Source organism: Syngnathus scovelli, chromosome 20 (genome assembly GCF_024217435.2).
Source record: "Syngnathus scovelli strain Florida chromosome 20, RoL_Ssco_1.2, whole genome shotgun sequence".
Lineage (NCBI taxonomy): Eukaryota > Metazoa > Chordata > Actinopteri > Syngnathiformes > Syngnathidae > Syngnathus > Syngnathus scovelli.
The window spans coordinates 1,675,178-1,696,252 of NC_090866.1; the positions used below are offsets into that span (position 1 = coordinate 1,675,178).

At 50.2% G+C, this 21,075-nt stretch overlaps 1 long non-coding RNA gene across 1 annotated transcript in view; it reads right to left on the minus strand.

Moving 5' to 3' along the window:
• The window catches only part of LOC137839769 (uncharacterized), a 203,226-nt gene that overhangs the window by 91,124 nt on the left and 91,027 nt on the right, over window positions 1-21,075 (minus strand). The gene's annotated exons all lie outside the window — the stretch shown is intronic.

Here is a 21,075-nt window from a genome sequence, read left to right on the forward strand (position 1 = left end):
GTCATAAAATCTATAATAAGTGGCCCGCTGACACTGTCACGGGGACCTGCGCGTCCCAGAGTGAGCCGCAGATATGAAACTCGTCCTAATGGAAACGCGCACATGAGCCAGCGCTCATGATCAGTTGTGAGCACGTCTACTCCGTCCCTTCCTAGTTCACGCGCACACAAGTGACCATTTGCAAGATAATCAGTGATACAGACACTTCCTCATTCAAATGTCCACACACCACGGGCTAAGGCGACGCTAGAATTAGAGACGCTGCAAGTGACGCTGCACAGGGAAAGGCAAAAAAAAAAAAAAAAACATGGACTACTGGTGAGAGCTGTCTGCTTCGTATTAACTCTACACACTACTACGCGTCCGCGCTGCCCACTCACAGTGATCGCAAACAACAAAAAGACTATGGATTATTATTTTGTGATTATGACGTAATTTGTTGCATATGAAGTTAAAATGAAGAATGATTTAATTTGGATTAAAAATCAAACATGATGCAACCTGGCCTGTTTACTGCAGTCACAAATACAAATAATCACCCCTCTTACTAATACAACAATAACAATAATAAAACAGATTTAATACATCTAATGAAAAATTCATTCAACTTTCATAAAGTTTGTGTTTAATTTATTATTATTTTAATCTTTTCTGGGAGCGCAATTGACAACAGATTCTCATTTTGTAAGGGATCGGACAGTACAGCCAAGTGCGTAGCGACAGAGACTTTATTATGGAAGGGGATGATGGGAATAGCTGGCGCTGGAGCGCCGATCTGGCTGGGGTGGACAAGCAGTCCTGCGGATTCGAATTGTAAAGTCAGTTTCTCAGGGACAGAGGAGCGTAGCATCACGGGACAGACTGACACTCGGGTCTGCGCTGGCGGCGCTGATATAGCGCTGTCCATGAGCCCATGGCAAGTGACGGCGATTCCACTGACAGGGGGGCGTGGTCCTGTCGCAGGTGGCGCCAGCACGAGACAGAACCCCCCCCCACACAAGGGACGGCTCCCGACGTCCCCAGGAACCAAAAAACAAAAAAAGGAAGGAAATACCCCGAGCGACCAGGTGGGGGGGTCAGCACACCGCCGAAACGTCCGACACCTCGCCAGACGCAGGATCGACGGACACGGGAGCAAAAGACCCTGGTACCGGCGGACAAGACCTCCCCGGACCCTCACCCCTGGTCCCCTCGTCCCTCCTCGGGCGCCCGCGCCGAGGACCCGGTTGGTCCGGATGACAGCAATGGAACTCCGTGATGAGCGAACGGTCGAGTATCCAGCGGCTCGGAACCCAGGAGCGGTGCGCGTCGTCATAACCCTCCCAATCCACGAGGTATTGGAGGCCACGACCGCGCCGCCGCGATCGGAGCAAGGAGCGGACAGCGTAAGCCGGACCCCCATCGACGAGCTGGGGCGGCGGCGGCGGAACGGGCGCCGGCGCCAACCCGCTGTCATGGATGGGCCGCACATGGGACACGTGGAACGTGGGGTGAACCTTCATGGACTCTGGAAGGAGAAGACGGACTGCGGATGGGCCAATCAACTTCTGAATAGGGAACGGTCCAACAAAGCGGGGCGCCAGTTTGCGGGATCCCGCTCGCATTGGCAAATCCCGCGTCGAGAGACACACACGCTGCCCCACTCTGTACTCCGGAGCCGGCGTCTGGTGTTTGTCCGCCTGGCGGGCGTAGCCTGAAACAGAGCGGAGAAGAATGACCCGGGCCCTCGCCCAGGTACGATGACAACGGCGGACACAAGCCTGGGCCGACGGACACGCCGCACCACGCTCCTGTTGGGCGAACAAGGGTGGCTGGTACCCGAAAACGCAGTGGAAAGGCGAAAGTCCCGTGGCCGAGTTGGGTAGGGAATTGTGAGCATACGCTACCCAGGGAAGCTGTTGGACCCACCCGCGCTGATCCCCGGGGGCCATGCATCGGAGAGACCTGCCCAGTTCCTGGTTCAGGCACTCCACTCGACCATTGGACTGAGGGTGAAACCCCGAGGAGAGGCTGGCCGTGGCGCCGAGGAGTCAGTAGAACTCCGCCCAGAAGGTAGAAGCGAAATGTGGACCTCGGTCTGACACAATGTCTTGTGGGAGACCGTGGTGAAGAAATACCTCCCGCACCATGATGGACGCAGTCTGCTTCGCAGATGGGAGCTTAGGCAGAGGGATGAAATGCGTCATCTTTCTGAAACGGTCCACCACCGTGAGGACCACCATGTTTCCCTCCGAGGGGGGAAGGCCCGTGACAAAGTCGATCGACGGGTAAGACCAGAGACGCTGGGGGACCGGCAAGGTAGTAGATGTCTTACAGCGGTTAAAAATTGAGCAGGCTCTGACGTAATCGCTGGTGTCCACTTGCCAGGCGGGCCACCAGAAACGCTGTGCCACCACGTACCTCGTGCATGCAGCTCCGGGATGACAGGCCAGGCGTGAGTCGTGCGCCCATTGCAGGACGGACGACCACAGGCCTTCAGGGACGAACAGGCAACCCTCCGGGCAGTTGCTGGGGCCGGGTTGATCGCGTGATGCGGCTTCCACTTGGCGTTCAATCTCCCATGGAAGAGCCGCCACCCGAACCGAGCTCGGGAGGATAGTGGGAGGCGGACCCTGTCCCTCCTCCCCACCAGGAAACAAACGCGACAGGGCGTCCGCCTTCGCGTTACGGGAACCCGGTCTGTAGGAAAGAGAGAACTCAGACCGGTCAACGAACAGAGCCCACCGTGCTTGTCTCGCGTTCAGTCTCTTGGCCGATCTCAGATACTCCAAGTTGCGGTGGTCGGTCCAGACAGTGAACGGAGTGGCGGTGCCCTCCAGCCAATGCCGCCACTCCCCCAAGGCCAACTTGACGGCGAGGAGCTCCCGATTTCCGATGTCATAGTTCTGTTCTGAGGCTGACAAGCGGCGAGAAGAGGAGGCGCACGGGTGGAGACGATCGTCTTGGCGGCTACGTTGGGACAACACTGCCCCGACACCCACGTTCGAGGCGTCCACCTCGACCACGAACTGTATGTCGGGATCGGGGACTCAGAGGATGGGAGCGGATGTGAACCTCGTCTTAAGCTCCTGAAATGCCTGTTCTGCCCGTTCCGTCCATTTGTACGGGGAGGGGGGGCTGGTAAGGGAGGTGAAGGGCGCGGCCACCGTGCTGTATCCACCGATAAAACGGCGATAAAAGTTCGCGAATCCGAAGAACTGTTGCCGCCGCTTGCGTGTTTCGGGAACAGGCCATGAGGTGACCGCTTGCACCTTCCCAGGGTCCATTTCGATGGATCCCTCACGCACCACATAGCCGAGTAATTTGACAGAGGAGGCGTGGAACTCGCACTTGTCTGCCTTCACGTAGAGCAAATTCTCCAGGAGGCGGCGCACCACCGCCCAAACATGCTTGATGTGCTCTGGTAGCGAGCGGGAGAAGATGAGGATGTCGTCCAAATAAACGAACACGAATTTGTCCAGCATGTCTCGTAACACGTCATTTATCAGGGACTGGCGTTGGTGAGCCCAAACGGAACCACCAAGTACTCGTAGTGTCCGCTCGGGGTGTTGAAAGCCTTCTTCCACTCGTCTCCCTCCCGGATGCGGATCAGGTGGTAGGCGTTGCAAAGATCCAGCTTTGTGAAGATGGTGGCACCCCGAAGGCTCTCGAAGGCGGAAGAAAGAAGAGGCAGAGGGTATCGGTTCTTTACAGTGATCTCGTTTATTCCCCGGTAGTCAACACACGGGCGGAGCGTGCCCTCCTTCTTCTTCACGAAGAAAAACCCCGCTCCCGCAGGCGAAGAGGATGGCTGTATGATACCGGCTGTCAGGGACTCCCGGATGTATTCCTCCATAGCCCGGCGCTCAGGAGCCGACAGGGAGTAGACGCGTCCCTTGGGAGGGAAGGTGCTGGGCAACAGATCGATCGCGCAATCGTAGGACCGGTGTGGAGGAAGAAAAGTGGCCCTGGCTTTACTAAAAACCTCTTTGAGTTTGTGATAATATGCTGGGACATTGGAGATGTTGGGACTGTACCTGGGCGGGGCTCTGCCGAGTGGGTTTCAAGCACACCCGATGGCAGCGTTCACTCCACTGCCGAACAACCCCCACTTCCCAGTCCAGCACCGGGTTGTGCTGCCGCAACCAAGGGTGCCCCAGTATAAGCTGCTGTCCTGGGAGGGAAAGAAGAAAAAACTGGATGGTCTCGTGGTGATTGCCGGAGAGCAGTAACTTCAAAGTCAAAGTCAAAGTCAAAGTCAGCTTTATTGTCAATTTCTCCACATGCCAAAGACACACAAAGAAACCGAAATTTCGTTCCCCCCTATCCCACGGTGACAAGACATGGCTCACAACAGACAAACAAGTAAACAAGTATAACAAAAGCGTGCTGAATAAATAATGAATAAATAACACAACAATAAATAAATAAATAAGAGGAGCAGAAAAAAAAGGAGCAAGTGCGCGTACAGCAGACATTCCTGAAAATAGCGCAACAGTGCCGCACGCTACGCAGAAGGGGGTAGCGAATTCAGGGCCCTAACAGCCTGGAGAAAGAAGCTGTTGGCGAGTCTGGTGGTGCGGGAGCGCAGGCTCCTGTACCTCTTCCCAGAGGGCAGAAGGTCAAACAAAGAGTGAGCCGGGTGACTCACATCTCTGGCAATCGAGGTTGCCTTGCGGGCGAGATGGGAGGTGTAAATGTCCTTCAGGGAGGGGAGCGAAGCACCAATAATCTTACCAGCCGTATTCACTATGCGCTGCAGGGCCTTCAAGTTCTGTTCAGTACAGTTACCACCCCAGACAGCGATGCAACTGGTGAGGACGCTCTCAATGGTGCCATGGTAGAATGTAGACAGGACTGCCTGAGGAGCACATGCACGCCTGAGCTTCCGCAGGAAGTACAGGCGGCGCTGAGCTTTCTTTGCCAGTGACAAGGTGTTTGCGGACCAGGAGAGGTCCTCACTGATGTGCACCCCCAGGAACTTGGTGCAGCTCACCCTCTCCACCACAGCACCGTCGATGATCAGCGGCAGGTGTGTTGTGTGACCCTTCCGGAAGTTAACAATGATTTCCTTGGTTTTATTGACGTTCAGCAGGAGCTTGTTGTCCCTGCACCACGTGGTCAGAAGGTCAACTTCCGACCTGTACCGAGTCTCGTCACCCTTCGTGATGAGACCCACCAGAGTCGTGTCGTCAGCAAACTTCACTATGCGGTTGTCGCTGTAGGTCGCAGTGCAGTCATGCGTCAGCAGGGTGAAGAGCAATGGACTGAGCACGCAGCCCTGGGGGGCCCCCGTGCTCAGCGTGATGCTGGCGGAGATTTTGTCGCCAAGACGCACCACCTGAGGCCTCTGACAGAGGAAGTCCAGTATCCAGTTGCAGAGGGAGGTACTGAGGCCCAGCTCGTCGAGTTTGCAGATGAGTCGCTGCGGCACAATGGTGTTGAAGGCAGAGCTGAAGTCCACAAACAGCAACCTCACATATGAGTCCTTTCTCTCCTGGTGGGTGAGGGCCGAGTGGAGGGCAGAGCAGATGGCATCCTCAGAGGACCGCTTGGCACGGTACGCAAACTGGAAAGGGTCAATGGTGGGGGGGAGAACGGATTTGATGTGCTCCATGACCAGCCGCTCAAAGCACTTCATGATCATGGGCGTCAGTGCCACAGGGCGGTAGTCATTGAAGCAGGACGGTGCAGGTTTCTTCGGCACAGGAACGATGGTGGCAGCCTTGAAACACGAGGGGACGATGGCCTGCTGCAGGGAAACGTTGAAGATGTCCGTGAAGACACCCGACAGCTCCCCAGCGCAGTCCTTCAGCGCTCGACCCGGGATGTTGTCAGGGCCCGCCGCCTTACGGGTGTCAATAGCGGCAAGCGCCCTCCTCACACCGTCGGCAGAGAGGCGCAGGGGCTGCTCGTGTGGGGGGGGGGAGTGGTCTTCAGCGGGCAAGTGCTGTTCTGGGCGTCGAAGCGAGCAAAGAAGCGGTTCAGATCGTTCAGCAGACGGACGTCGCCCTCACAGCTCCTCGGCGCGGGCTTGTAGTCCGTGATGGTCTGAATGCCCCGCCAAAGGCTACGTGCGTCTTTGCTGTCCTTGAAGTGGGTGGAGACCTTGCACGAGAACGCCTTCTTCGCTTCTTTGATGCCTCGGGACAGGTCGGCCCTCGCTGTCCTCAAGCCAGCCTCATCCCCCGCTCTGAAAGCCTTGTCCCTGGCCCTCAACTGTCTGAGGACAGCCCCCGTCAGCCACGGCTTCCAGTTCGCGCGAGTGACGACGGATTTCGAGCAAGTCACATCATCGATGCACTTCGTGATGTAAGAGGTAACAGAGTCAGTATACTCCTCTATATCCATCCAATCGTTGTAGGTGGCTGCTTGCTTAAACAAGTCCCAGTCAGTGGTGTCGAAGCAGTCACGAAGTGCATCGGAGGCACCCTCAGGCCACACTCGAACCTGCCTCCGAACCTGCCTGGATGCCTTTACCAGTTGTCTGTATGCGGGCAAAAGCAAAACGGTGAGATGGTCAGAAAGCCCCAGATGGGGTGGCTTTGAAAGCTCCCTTTTGCGCCGAGTAGACTAGGTCCAGGAAGCTGTCTCCACGTGTCGGAAAAGGAACATGCTGGTGAAGCCTCGGGAAAACAGACTTCAGGTTGGCATGATTGAAGTCTCCAGCGAAGATGGTGAAACCGTCAGGGTGCGCTGTTTGCTGTTCACTGACAGCCTGGTACAGTTCACCAAGCGCCGCGATCCTGTCTCCTTCGATGTTGGAAGGTGGGATGTATACCGCGACTAGCAGAATCGCGGTTAACTGGTTCCGTCAAGAAAACGACCTCGCCGATCAGACGGCCATCAATGGCACGTGTGGGAATGGACGGGCTCAGAGGGAGGAAGCCGACACCCCACTGACGTGCCAGGCTAATGTCCATGATGTTCCCCTCCGCGCCGGAATCCACCAAGGCTGCTACGCTCAGGTCGCCCGCCGCAAGCTGGACACGTGCCTGTAGCATGAGCGTGTTGGGACTGGGAGAGCTCACGCGGATCCCCCGACGCCGCGTGAGCTCCGGCCTTTTAACGGGCACCCCGCCACCCGATGACCCCCTTCCCCACAGTAAAAACCCAAGCCCAGTGAGAGGCGTCGATGGTGCTCCTCCGAGGGAACCCGAGCCCCTCCCAGATCCATGGGCTCGGCGGGTGGTGTGGTTGGTGGGTCCCCAGCAGACGGAGGAAGGTGACCACGCGGGTTCCGCGGGGACCTCCTTTCCCGATCGCGCCGCCGCGTCCGGATCCGCCGGTCTACTCGGGCCGCCGAGTCCATCGCGCCCTTCAGGGTTCGCGGGCGATCGTAAGAAACCAGTTCGCCTTTCATGTACTCAGCGAGGCCGTTGAGGAATGTGCTAACGAGCGCCGGCGTGTTCCATCCGCTGCTGCCGGCCAACGTCTGGAACTTAACTGCGTACTCTACGACCGATCGGCTACCTTGACGCAGCGTCGCCAGTTCCTCGGTGGCGTCTTCGGCGGCGGAGCCCAGGTCGAACAGAATTCCTCCGCGAAGGCGTCAAATGAATCGCAAGCTGTGGCCATCCTTTCGTATTCGGGCAGACCCCACAGCCGCGCCTCACCCGTGAGGTGGGTTGGGGGGGGTGCCGTGACAGCCGGGGACGCAGCCACCGACAGTCTCTGCAGGGCTTGGGCCATCTCCTGCTGCTGTAGCTGTTGTTGTTGACCAACCTCGATCAGATTCCGGATGTCGGCGGACAGGCAGCTGATGGCGGTCTCGGCTCGCTCCAGTCGGCTCAATGCCGTCTCGTCGTTCACTGGCTGCATAGCGTTGGTCAGTCTGTACTGTAAGGGATCGGACAGTACAGCCAAGTTCGTAGCGACAGAGACTTTATTATGGAAGGGGATGATGGGAATAGCTGGTGCTGGAGCGGCGATTTGGCTGTGGTGGACAAGCAGTCCTGCGGATTCGAATTGTGAAGTCAGTTTCTCAGGGACAGATGAGCGTAGCATCACGGGACAGACTGACACTCGGGTCTGCGCTGGCGGCGCTGTCCATGAGCCCGTGGCAGGTGACGGCGAATCCACTGACAGGGGGGCGTGGTCCTGTCGCAGGTGGCGCCAGCACGTGACACATTTGCAATATCAACCTATATGCAGACAGCAAAGGATATACCGTATTTATTCTAATTATCGCCCATATTCTAATAATCGCGCAGTGTGTTAGCGATGACATACTAAATAAAAAAACATTGATACTGTTGGATTTTGTCCACAATTTAGCTTCTTTTTAGCGCTATCTGCGCCTCACGGCAAAAGCCATTGCCAATCACCTGTTATCCAATTTACTCACTGCGTGCTCATTTTATTTCTTCAGATTAATGAAAATGCTAAGACACTGAAGCAGAAATTAGATTTACACGGGTTGGTTGAGTTCAATCACATTTTTTGTCAAGAAAGCTCTGTTTTCAGGAAAGTACAATACAGCGCTGGGCCCTTAAAGAGCAGAAAGTCTCTATTCAGAAAGGCAACGTTCAAGGTTCTTTGGTCAGCTTATATTCAGTTGCACATGCCAGTGTGGGCCGAGTTTAATGGGTGATGAGTCTTTGGGGTGGGGCAAGTTCGCAGGATAGTCTGATTCCATAGGAGTGGGTGCTGGTTCGGTGAGAGCTGGTTCCGTGGGGTTGGGTGCTGATTATGGGCGATTCGATGTGTGGGGGCTGTTGTTTTCCTTTCCGTCTTTCAGCCTTGACGATCATCTTTGGCTTGGCTGTCTCCCTCTGGCACCTGCTGGTTTTATCTCCAAGTGACCTTCCTGTAAAAATTGCTCCTCCATTCTTGCACATACACTGTCGCACCTCATCCATTCATCATTCTTTCAATTTTGTCATTTTGTACGGAAGTATGTGAGCTTTTGGCTGTGACATCATCAATTTATTAATGTTCCCTGTGTCATGACTCGTCCCCGATCGTGTCATAGTTTTGTTCGTGTGTCTGTGTGCTCGCCCCTCCCCTTCTTTGTGCCCATGATCAGTGTGATTATTCCCACCTGCCTCTCGTTACCTATCGTGTATATAAGTCCTGTCTGCCCCTCACTGCCTGTCGGATCGTCAATGTCGTCACGTTTGCTGTCCTTGTGGTTCCTGTCTGTTTCGAGTCTGTTTCTGTTTGCCGTCCCTGTCGACCCTGGTCCAAGCTGCACTTGGTCATCCTGCTCCATGTTCCATCCGATCGTGACACCCTGACTATGCAAAGTTTGTACACTTACCATGTTTTTGTTTGTTTGTTCTTTTGATACTCCATGTACTTGCTTACATTATCATATTCTTAGTTTAATCATGCTTTCAACCATATCTTTTCTTTGTTAGGCAAAGTCCAGAACGTTCAGTAGTAATCGAAAACTGGCGTCTAGCATTAGTCAAAACATAAGATACAATCAAGTACTGAACATTTTTAGACGATTTTGGCAGTGTCCGTGATTTAGAAAATCATCAGGCATGCATTAAACAGTTCCTTAAGGGTCATTAAGCTATTCAGGCAATATCAAAAAACATTTATTTCAAAGTGCTCAGAAATATATATCAGATCATAAAGTTATAAAAACCTTTCTCATTACCACTTATCAAAAATGTCTAGTTATGTCTTTTTTATTGATTTGGTGTGTAGGTATAATTATATGCTTAAAATGTTTCTTTTATTGATTTAATATGTAAATATACTTGTCCGCTTATGTACTTTATTCAATGAGGTTTGAGCATATGTTTTTGTAGCTAGGCAGGACTTTTTGTATTTCGACCCCATTCCTTTAATACCTCTAATTATCGCCATGCTGCTAAAAATTCCCCCCAAAACTTACGTTTTCCTCCACGGCCACATGCCGACGTCATTACGCAAGTTTAAATATGACTTATTTGACAGCACGTCGAATGTCACTTTAAAATTGTTTTTCTCCATAAACTATATATTTGTAGGGTATTTCAATACCGTGCTTTGTGTTTGAAGTTGTGATGTACACGGGTCGTCTGGCGCTTCAGCCTGCTTTCTTTCTTTTGAAGGCTGATGCGACTTGGACTTTGTTCTCTTCATCTCTATATTATGATACAATTACACTCGTCACTCCGCTACAATATCCTCACACAATTACATTATCGGGGCGTGCGCTCGAACAAGACGATCGCGATAACATGACGTGCTCAACATATGATGTGCGACGGTAACGTGTCGCATCGATGGAGCGTCAATTGACGCACCCCGCTGTTAGAGGTAGATCAAAACAGACGCTGTTCTAGTGTTAAGAACACCAGTGAGATGCAGGTATTGCATACTACATAAGGAAAATATACAGATCGCCCATTTCAGTGCCCCTCGGCGATCGGACACAAAGTGTTCTCTATTAATCGCCCACCCCCCTGCTGGGCGATAATTAGAAGAAATACGGTAGTTACATATTTACAAGTTCATTTACAATGGTAATGGTTCGAGGAATGTCGGTGTGAATGGTCGACCCCTATACATTTTCATCGAAGCAAATGTGGCCCGCTTTGCGAAATGTTTGGACCCTCCTGCTATAGGCTGATCGCAGTCTTAGCCAAGACGAAAACGTGGACGTCAATAAAAGCATGTCACGACCGGACGACAGGCAACATGTTTTACGTTGTCGGCCCAGAAAGAAATGTGGAGCAAGCATACGGCATCCGAAAAAACATACTGTGATCGTTAGAAATTTCGACTACGCTGCCTGTGAGAGTACAAGGTAAGTATTTGAGATTGCTTCAGCATATGCTTCGGCTTCATTGCATATTCTTATTTTCTCAGTCAACACTAAACCGACCTATCTTGTTCTTTCCAAAATCATCATAAGTGAAGCAAATGGAGCAGGACAACCAGGAAAGCTCCTCTGAGAGGGACAAGGAGGAGGAAGCTATCGATGGGAGAACGTATCTCTGCTCCAGAATGAAGAGGAAGACATGGAAGTCGAGAGATTGGCACAGGCAATCCAGGTAAACGACATGGGTGAGCCGGATGGCAGACCTGGTCCTTCAGGCAAGTGGTCGCTCTGGAAGGAGCCCGCTACCGACAGCCGGGAGAATGCATCGAGGCTGGAATAGGACATGGGCGAGCCAGATGTCAGACTTGGACTTTCAGGCAAGTTGTCAAAATGGAAAGAGCTGTTAAATTGGAAGGAGTCCAAGGGTGGAGAGAAAAACATTGACTCAGAGATAGGCTCTGTATCAACTACATCCACATCTACATCTGACTCTGAAACAGAGAGTGAAAATGAGTCTGAGTAGTCATGTTTATGTTTAGTCACATTTTATTGTGTTGCTGTTCAAGTTTACGGTGTTTAGAAATTCACCTTCAAATATGTATGCAGCTGATTGATATTTGTTAATACGGTTAAATTACCTTAAAATATGTATATAGCCGTTTGATATTTTGCAATACTGTTAAATTGTCTTAAAATATGTTCTTCTGCCCTCGCTGTGTTCTGAATAGCTAAACAGGTAGCTAACAGCCAGGTAATAGCGAAGAAGTCTAGACGTTTTGGTGACGATTTTCTTTTGTTCTTCCTCAGCTTTATTTGTCAACTCTTCTATTACAATCCTTCTGTAAGACTGAAATGACAAAAATAAACATAAGCATTACAAAATGTAACGTTTCGTTGTTTCTTTAAAACAATAAAACATGTATACATATTACGTACAGTCATACACATGAATGTGCATCAACGTGAATTCTATAGCATAGCTCTACAGCCCCTTAGTGGGCAAACTGAATATTGCGTCGGCAACACGAACAGTCTTAACTGCGAGTTTCACTCGTGAAAACAAGTAGTCAGAAACGTGGTAAACTGTATAATGAAACGAAAACAAATCATCATCGGCGGTCACTCGGGACGAGTATGACTGTCTTTTTCTCAGGGTCGTCTACTTGTGGGTCCGCAGGTGGGCGTAGAGGCCGATCCGGGATCCACATATTTTTGTGCAGTGTGGGCAGGGGAAAGTGGTGGTGGGTTGTGGTCGTGCTGGAGCCATCCATCCATCCATCCATCTTCTTCCGCTTATCCGGGGTCGGGTCGCAGGGGCAGCAGCTTTAGGAGGGACTCCCAGACTTCCCTCTCCCCAGCCACTTCATCCAGCTCATCCCGGGGGATCCCAAGGCGTTCCCAGGCCAGCTGAGAGACATAGTCTCTCCAGCGCGTCCTGGGTCGTCCCCGGGGTCTCCTACCGGTGGGACATGCCCGGAACACCTCCCCAGGTAGGCGTCCAGGAGGCATCCTGATAAGATGCCCGAGCCACCTCATCTGGCTCCTCTCAACGTGGAGGAGTAGCGACTCTACTCCGAGTCTCTCCCGGATGACCGAGCTTCTCACCCTATCTCTAAGGGAGAGCCCGGACATCCTGCGGAGAAAACTCATTTCGGCCGCTTGTATCCGAGATCTCGTTCTTTCGGTCACGACCCATAGCTCGTGACCATAGGTGAGGGTAGGAGCGTAAATCGACCGGTAAATTGAGAGCTTTGCCTTTTGGCTCAGCTCTCTCTTCACCACAACGGACCGGTACAGGGTCCGCATTACTGCCGACGCTGCACCGATCCGCCTGTCGATCTCACGCTCCATCCTCCCCTCACTCGTGAACAAGACTCCAAGATACTTGAACTCCTCCACTTGGGGCAGGATCTCATCCCCGATCCGGAGAGGGCATTCCACCCTTTTCCGATCGAGGACCATGGACTCGGATTTGGAGGTGCTGACCCTCATCCCGACCGCCTCACACTCGGCTGCGAACCGTTCCAGCGAGAGCTGGAGATCACGGCCTGAAGAAGCCAACAGCACCACGTCATCTGCAAAAAGCAGAGACGCGATGCTGAGGTCCCCAAACCGGACCCCCTCAATGCCTCGGCTGCGCCTAGAAATTCTGTCCATAAAAATTATGAACAGAATCGGTGACAAAGGGCAGCCTTGGCGGAGTCCAACCCTCACTAGGAACGAATCCGACTTACTGCCGGAAATGCGGACCAGACTCTGGCATCGGTGATACAGGGACCGAACCGCCCTTATCAGTTGGCTCGGCACCCCGTACTCCCGAAGCACCCTCCACAGAACCTCCCGAGGGACACGGTCGAACGCCTTCTCCAAGTCCACAAAACACATGTGGACTGGTTGGGCGAACTCCCATGCACCCTCGAGGATCCTGCCGAGGGTGTAGAGCTGGTCCACTGTTCCACGGCCAGGACGAAAGCCACACTGCTCCTTCTGAATCCGAGGTTCGACCTCCCGACGGACCCTCCTCTCCAGCACCCCTGAATAGACCTTACCAGGGAGGCTGAGGAGTGTGATTCCCCTGTAATTGGAACACACCCTCCGGTCCCCCTTCTTAAAGAGGGGAACCACCACCCCAGTCTGCCAATCCAGAGGCACTGTCCCCGATGTCCACGCAACGTTGTAGAGGCGTGTCAGCCATGACAGCCCCACAACATCCAGAGCCTTTAAGAACTCTGGGCGGATCTCATCCACCCCCGGGGCCTTGCCACCGAGGAGTTTTTTAACTACCTCAGTGACTTCGACCCCAGAGATTGGAGAATCCGCCTCAGAGTCTCCAGGCCCTGCTTCCTCAATGGAAGGCGTGTAGGTGGAATTGAGGAGGTCTTCGAAGTATTCTCCCCACCGACTCACGACGTCCCGAGTCGAGGTCAGCAGCACGCCATCCCCACTGTAAACAGTGTTGACGTTGCACTGCTTCCCCCTCCTGAGACGCCGGATGGTGGACCAGAATTTCCTCGAAGCCGTCCGAAAGTCATTCTCCATGGCCTCACCGAACTCCTCCCACGCCCGGGTTTTTGCCTCCGCAACCGCCGAAGCCGCGTTCCGCTTGGCCATCCGGTACCTGTCGTGCTGGAGCCTGTTTTTGTCTTTCCTTACAGAGTTGTCGTTTGGTTTCTGCGACACGGCGGAGTTCCTTTCCGTGATGTGCTGCACCTTCTTGCACCGCTGCCCTCCAGCAGTTCCTGTTGAAGGCGATGCGCTCCCAGTCCTGAGATGTTATTTGGAATTTCTTGAGATTGGTCTTGAGGTTGTCCTTAATACGTTTCTTTTGCCTGCCCGGGGCTCGCGGACCTCTCTCCAGCTGGGAGTATAACATCTGTTTGGGGAGGCGGGTGTCAGCCATGCGGATGAGATGTCCTGTCCATTGGAGTTGGTGCTGCATTATTAAAGTGGTGATGCTCGGTATCCTGGCTTCCTCCAGAACGCTGATGTTTGTGCGTCTGTACTCCCAAGGTTCTCTGGTGGTGTTGTTCAAGAGCTCTTAGGTGCCTGCTGTAGGTTGTCCATGATTCTGCCCCATAAAGTAAGGTTGGGAGAACTACAGCTTTGTAAACCAGGAGCTTGGTGTCAGCCCGGAGGTCTCTGTCTACAAAGACTCTTTTCCGGAGTCTGGCATACACTCCACTGGCACAGCTCAGGCGATGGTTGACCTCAGAGTTAATGTCCGCTTTGGAGGAGAGAAGGCAGCCGAGGTAGGGGAAGTGGTGAACATATTCAAGTGCAGTGTTGTCCACATTTATGATGGGCGGAGTAGATGGCTGGTTGGGTGGGGGTTGATGTAGCACCTGGGTCTTCTTGATGTTCACGGTCAGACCCAGGGCTCTGTATGCCTTAGCGAAGGAGTTCAGGTCTTCTGCAGAGTGTGCTGCAATGGCATTATCGTCTGCATACTGGAGCTCCACAACTGTGGTGGTTTTGATCTTGGTTTTGGCTTTGAACCTGTTAAGGTTGAAAAGCCTGCCATCAGTTCTGTACCAAAATATGCATCAAAACAAGTAGTCAGAAACGTGATAAACTGTATAATGAAACGAAAACATATACACCACACACTAAAGCAGTGTTTCCCAACCTTTTTTGAACGAATCGTTCACTCACGAGCCAACACTAACAGCAACACACACATAAATTGAGTATGTGCCGATGCCACAACATGAAATCTCAAAATTCTCCGATTTGCCACGCATGCACGATTAGCCTTGCGGAAACTGACCTGTGGTTTGGTAATCCTGTTACAATTCGCTCGGTATTTAATGTTGGACAATTTCCCACGGAACATCTCTCACGTGTTGGGAAACACTGCACTAAAGTGATGCTGTTGTGACAAAACGTTCAGACAAAGATTTAACCCGGCGTTGTGCTGAAGCAGACTGGTATGAGTTTGGCGTTGTTTTAGCTGGTCCGTCACTGTCAAAACGCCGGAGGGAGGAACATACGTTAATAACCGTTTGCTATTTTGTAATGTTAATTTATCATAGTGTCACGAAATGAGTTGAGCCAGGGCGACCAAATGCAGCATGAACCAGGATTTATTGAAGGGAAAGGGAGTTGGAAGGGAGGCAGGTGGGGAACAGACGACACAGACGGGAGAGAAACTCACAGCCAGCAAACAGACAGACAGAAGTACACTTGGGACAAGGCTAAAATTCTGACCGTGAGCCTCCAGACAGACTGAGGGAAAACCAGACGACAAGAACAGGAACAATGGGACAGACAGGGACGGAACAGAACAGTAGACACCGACAGGGAGAAACAGACGGAAAGGGCTTAAATACACAAGGTAACAGAGGAAGCAGGTAACAGACAATGGAGCAGCCACATAGACTCTGTCCGGAAGAAGGCTCAGCAGAGAATGTACTTTCTGTGACAGCTCAAGAAGTTCACCCTGCCGCGGGAGCTGCTGAAGACCTTCTATACTGCCATCATCTGTCCTCTGCACCTCCATCACTGTCTGGTTTGGATCGACCTCCAAACAAGACAAGCACAGACTGTTAGAGATTTGCTCACTCCAACTTATTTTGCAAGAACCACACAGAAGACAAGGCAAGTTCTTTTAGACACCTGCAGGTGGAGAGATCACTCGCTACAGGAATGAAATCTAAAAGTCTCCTCCCTGCAAGGGCATATTTATTAGGAGGAACAGAGTGGGGGTGGGAGTGGACAGGTTTGGTGAACCCCCGGCCTCTGATAAGATCAGAGCAGGGGGTGTTTTACACTGTTGTGGGAAACAGAACAACTTTGATTGCTTCCCCTGCAGCTGGTCAATCAAGCAGAGGAAGCAACCACTTCATCTTACTCTGCATTGTGAGGGCAAGACAAGATTGATTTAATCATTATAGTCTACATTCCAACATAATCCTACGATAAAGAAAACCTGGAAAACCCTAACATCTCCCTCCTGTTTTATCATATGATTATGTCACCCCAAACAACAAAGACAAGCAAGAAGAAAAAAAAAACACATATATATATATACGTATAATGAAGAAAGTAGAATGGTAAAAATAAAAACAACAAACAATGATAGCAACACTTTCCAGTGAAGATGAGGCATTACCTCAATACCCCAGATCAAACTTATTGTGTAAGCGAAAAACCTGCTGGCCAGATGTCATTAGCAGGAAAATTCTTACACGGCCCCGTTGCCACAGGCGACCAGAATGCTAAGAATAATAAAAAATAAAAAGAAAAACACAGAAACAGTACATCATTGTATCCATCACTTGCGAAGCATTTTCGATGGTCAAATCATCAAGTTTCTGTAAAACATGCTCAACAGAACAGTCTACGCAATCCACGTCTCATTATCATTATCACATCTGCCACGCCTAAGAAGTTGTATATGTGCTCGTGTTTTCGTCAGCTGATGATGTTCTAGTCTGTAGGTGTGCTCTGTCACACACACTGGCGCACACACTCGTGTCCAGTTGGCAGGCTGCATCGGACAACTCTGGTGACCACAAAACCACGATCCGTTCTGAACAGGCACGTGCACTCATAGGATGCAGGTGAGGCAGTGCTTCTGAAACTCTGGATGAAGTAGGTCCCGTCCGATGGTGCAGCCATGTCGGTAGTAGAGCCCTTACACCTTGAAAACGGCTCTCTCATCCTGGTGATGTCCAAAGCTCCCATCCAGTTTCCTCCTGGAGAGCAGTCGTCATTAATGCAGACGTGGGTCTTGTTACCTTGGATGTAACATGTGTAATTCACTCCAGCTGGTCTCTCCGTGTAGGCCACTTGTGGTATTGTTCATCCTCTAACAGTCACATTGAGATTTGCCCAGAAGTGTTCATCATAGGCACCGTCTGCAAGTCCAGAGTGGGATGGGTCGGCATCACTGATTGTGACTGCTCGGCGTTGATATCCAACTCCTCCCATGGATGCCATACGTTTCGCTTCAGTGACATTCATTGCTCTGGCCTCCAAGCGAACTTGTGTGGAGGAAGGGGGGAGTTTGGAACACACATAGCATCCCTCCTGTGTGTGAGCTCTCACAGTGAACCTGACTTACCGGTACCAAGTGTTGGTTTCGTATGGGTTTCTGGGGTCCCATGACCAGTCCTCAAAGTTCTCATCATGTGACCATCGTTTACCACGGGCAACATTGTCATTTGGTCTGTTCAGATGAGTCAATAGACCATAGCACGCTCCAACCACAACGCAGCAGAGGATCCATCTGGCATATGGAGCCCCGTTGCTACTAGGATGGCAGAGACACCGGGACATCCCCTCGCCTAGCGGAGTGGGGATCGATGAATTCTTCACCAACATTGAGACGCCTCACCCTAAACGATGGGGCCACTTTGTAGTCAGCCTTCCCCACCACTCCGAATTAGGGGTCCAGCACTCTCTGCAACTTGCAGTGGCTGAGGTGAATCCAGCTGGGCCGTTGAGAAATTTTTACCGCCGTGGGAGTAGCAAGCAAAACTTCAAACGGTCCCTCCCACCGCGGGCTGGCCCAGTTCTTTCTTTTTATGACCTTGATGTAGACCCAGTCTCCTGGATTGATGGGGTTGTCGACCTGTGAGGAGGAAAGATCAGGCGGCAGTAAATTTGTCTTTGACACAGTTTGAGCGTCCTGATCATATAATCTGCCAAGGACTGCTCTTCATCTGTTGTTTGCAACTCTCGTAGTTCTTATCGTTCTTATGTTCCTGTTAGCCTGCAATTTTCCAATTCAAAAATGTTTTCTTTTAACTGTCTTTCTTTTGAACCTCTAAATCTCTCGTGTTGCTAACCTATCTACACCAGAATAAAAAAAATTACCACAGTATAACACCAAATGTATTCGAAAATTCATTGTCATAAAGTGTTGTATTATTACTATCTTCCACTATCTGTCCTACTCACTCCCTCCTTTTGAGGCTTGGCAACGCCCATGCCTCACACCTTGACAAACTTTTTGGGAGAATGCGTTCTTTACTACATACGATTCCATCATCATTTAATTTGACTTTCTGTCCAAAACGCTTCTCAATTTCCCAGTTCACACATCTTCTACATGTGTTACTGGTTCTCCAGTTTTTTTTCTGTAGTTAATTATCAATCCAAAAGCTACGTGTTTCTTTCTAACATTCAACCTGCTCAAAATCACTCTTTCATCAAAGTCGCTCTACTAATTTTCCATAGTAGTCGCCAACAACTTCAACCATTCAACCTGTAATTTCTTTTCATTCAGGCTATCATTCATCAATGTTCATTTGCATCTCACACACAGTCTCCAAAAAGGAGTCTTTCTATCACATTGGTCCCAATTCATCCAAGCTCACCACACAACATTCATATATCATTTTCAACTCAGGTTTCCTGGTAGAACAATCCACCAATTCAAAAAAAACTTAACTAAAACAAACAATTGGCAAATTAATCTGAATTTTTTCTTTGTTTTTAAATTTGAAGAACTCAATCTCTCAGATTCAGCTTGCATTTAGAATTTTGTATAATCTTATAACACAACCAATCAATTATTCCTATTAAATGTAGCATTGCAAAATCTTAAATTCACAATTTAGCTTCTTCCAATTCCTGAAAGCATGTTCTGTCATTTTTTTTTTCTTCGAATTTCTCATGTGGGCTCGACACTTAACATGCACTAGTGTGGATTAGTTTCTGCTTGCAAACAGATTTCTCTCTTTTTCCTCTCATTTTTATCTTTCAAAATCATTTCTGTTCTGCGGTGCAAATTGGATAGACCACAGTCTAGCAATTTTTTTTATACTAAAACTTTAGCCAATGTTCATCATTTTAACATATACGCACACACATGCACAGCTCTCGCACGCAAAAGGTAGTTCCCAGCACCAATGATTCGTCACAGGCTGGCCATTTCCTGTGGTCGATCATGAGCTGGTCCCTCCCATGCACACGAGGACAGCACATTCTAATTTTATTTATTTATTTTCTAGAAGCAAGTTGCATTTCTTTACCACTTGAACTCTCAACTTCCTTTCTACTCCATACTTTTTCTTCCACTTCGGCATATATTGCATACAATTAAGAAATCTACTCGCCATGTACTTCTCATCTCCGTCAAGAGGTAAAGATTTACCGTTTTTATTTCCCATCTTAATTCTAGTAGTTTTAGGTTTTACAATTTATTTTTCTCAAAAATATTATTATTATTATTATTATTATTATTACTTATTTATTTCTTTGAGGATCCTCAATGCAGGTTTAAATTGACCTTTCAACAAATTACTATCCTGTTTTATTGCCATGGATCAACGCTAGAACTGCTTCTTAGTCAATTTATCCTACCAGTCACACACTCAATCACACAAACTCCAGCGCTTTTTTAGGCCTATCCAGGGATGGGTGTAAAACCCTCCCAAACAGCTTTGGAAAAACGGACAAAAGAAAAAATCTACGCCCTTCTTCAATTAAGAAAAAGAAGCTCTGTTTTTCTTAGCCCGTTTCTTCCACTGGGACTTGAACCCAAGCTGTTCTTTGGCTTGGAAAAACATACAAAGAAAAATCTACGCCCTTCTTTGATTAACAAAAAAGAAGCTCCGTGTTTCTTAGCACGTTCCTTCCACTGGGACTTTAACCCAAGCCAGATCCCTCAGCTCGGAAAAACAGACCAAGAAGAGTCTACACACTTCTTCGATGAACGAAAAAGAAGCTCTGCCTTTCTTAGCCTGTTTCTTCCACTGGGACTTGAACCCAAGCTGGCTCCCGTGCACCTCTACGTGTTACGCGTTTAACAACACAACACAACTTTAGGCCTTTAACTTACTTGTCCCCTGGTTCGTTGCACTGCCGGGTCCCGTCAATCCACCTCTGTCAGACGAAGGCAGACCTAAGATGCTGGCCCAGCGAAGAATTTCCTTCCCAGGTCTTTCTTTACCAGGTCCGGCTAATGGACGCTGGCCCGTCGACGGTGTACAGCGCGTCGTCCTCCGTCAGCCAGATGATGGGTATGAGGGTCCCGGGTTTCGGCACCAAAATGTTAGAGATTTGCTCACTCCAACTTATTTTGCAAGAAGCACACAGAAGACAAGGCAAGTTCTTTTAGACACCTGCAGGTGGAGAGATCACTCGCTACAGGAATGAAATCTAAAAGTCTCCTCCCTGCAAGGGCATATTTATTAGGAGGAACAGAGTGGGGGTGGGAGTGGACAGGTTTGGTGAACCCCCGGCCTCTGATAAGATCAGAGCAGGGGGTGTTTTACACTGTTGTGGGAAACAGAACAACTTTGATTGCTTCCCCTGCAGCTGGTCAATCAAGCAGAGGAAGCAACCACTTCATCTTACTCTGCATTGTGAGGGCAAGACAAGATTGATTTAATCATTATAGTCTACATTCCAATATAATCCTACGATAAAGATAACCTGGAAAACCCTAACACAGACTGCAACGGACAATCGGAACTGAAGAAAAGATAATTGGAATCAACCTCCCATCTGTCCAGGACTTGTACCTGTCCAGAACCAGGAAACGTGCAAGTAACATCTCTACAGACCCTTCTCACCCAGGTTGCAGTCTGTTCGAACTACTCCCCTCCGGACGGCGTTATAGAGCTCTGTACGCCAAAACCAGCAGACACAGAGACAGCTTTTTCCTCCAGGCTGTCGCTCTGATGAACTCACACCACTCTTAGAGTCTCAGAGTCATTGCTATACAATAACATTCTGCTCTCCACACCTTTTTTGAATTGTCTACACTATTTGTACTATGTGTCCTCTCTGCATCCATTGCAGCCTGGTCATCCTGGAAGAGGGATCCTCCCATCTGTGGTCTCTTCTCAAGGTTTCTCATTTCCCCTAGTTGGAGTTTTGAG